The following is a 1,326-nucleotide window of genomic DNA, read 5'->3' on the forward strand; positions in this document are numbered from 1 at the left end:
GGAAACTGAAACTCATCCCATTCAAGCGCATGAGAATCTATAGTTTCTTGCCTGAGACGAAAGCATTGGGACTTCTCCTTGCCTGTCCGCTCTGAATGGCTACTAACAAGAACAAGGAAAGTCGCACATTGACAGCTGAGCAATCGTGGTTAAACGACGTTGATCATACCAATTCTTTTTATCCCTATGGAACCAACCACAGTCTGATTTTCAATACCTCTTCTCTTCTCGACTACTCCCTTTTCTAATGCCATATAGGTACCGACACTAATATTGGTACCTGAGTTATATCCCTTCCCTACTCTAATCTGGAAGGAGAACTGACTTATGAATAATAACTTACCAAAGGGTCGAGAGACTCAACACAACTATCCCACTATTTTATCTCGAACAACTTGAAGCTAGACCTTCCTTCTTTTCACACTACTACGAAAAAAAATTGGAGCCTATTCTGAGTGAATCCTATCGAAAGTAGTATTTCCTACTGATTCGAATCATAACATATGGTCCCGTAAAATCAGTAATATTTTACCTATCTTGATCAAGCAAGTTTTACATGAACTTGAATCAGCATGTTTGATCCGATCTAGCACTATTGCGTACGAAAAGAACTCAATATTGTTTGGAAGAATAAGGAGAACAAGATCAAGTCAAGATTATACAGAGATGATACGGATCAAATTGTTCTTCTTGCACCAAGGAGAAGGCCCTATGCAACCGTTAACTACTTTATAGAAATAAAGTGAAATCCTACCGGAACAGAATTTGTAACTAGCACTGCTATCCTCTCGCCTAGCGAGCAAATATTTACCCCCGTGGATGGAAATACTTCTTGATCTGGATCGATGTAAGAGTACAACTACATTTCCAAAATCCATGTTGTCTATTCGGAACAGGTTGACCCCTTCGCTCTCTCGTGGTACAATCCTCTTCCCGCTGAGCCCTCACTTTTCCTCCGGTCCACAGAAACAAGATATAGGACTGATACCGTTCATCAGTTCATCATATCAGATCAAAAATAACTTTATTTTCCGTATACTCTCCCTGGTATCGGTTGCTATTCGTGTGGACTTACGCAGTCGATCAGATCATATCTCAGATAGATATGGATATATATCTCCCTCAACATAGGTCATCGAAATGATCTTGGAAAACCCCAACAACAGCACGAAAGCCAGGATCTTTCGTTAAATTGATTCCTGTTCAAATTCGAACAGTGTATAACCAAAAAAAATTACTTTTACATTCAACTATTCCATTTAAATTTTGTATTACAACTACTTTGTATAATTTGGATGATAACCCTAATTGAGAGAAAGATGACCC

This window comes from Pinus tabuliformis, chromosome Q (genome assembly GCF_031772625.1).
Source record: "Pinus tabuliformis cultivar Carrire ecotype Pingquan chromosome Q, CPIR1, whole genome shotgun sequence".
In the NCBI taxonomy this organism is placed as follows: Eukaryota; Viridiplantae; Streptophyta; class Pinopsida; order Pinales; family Pinaceae; genus Pinus; species Pinus tabuliformis.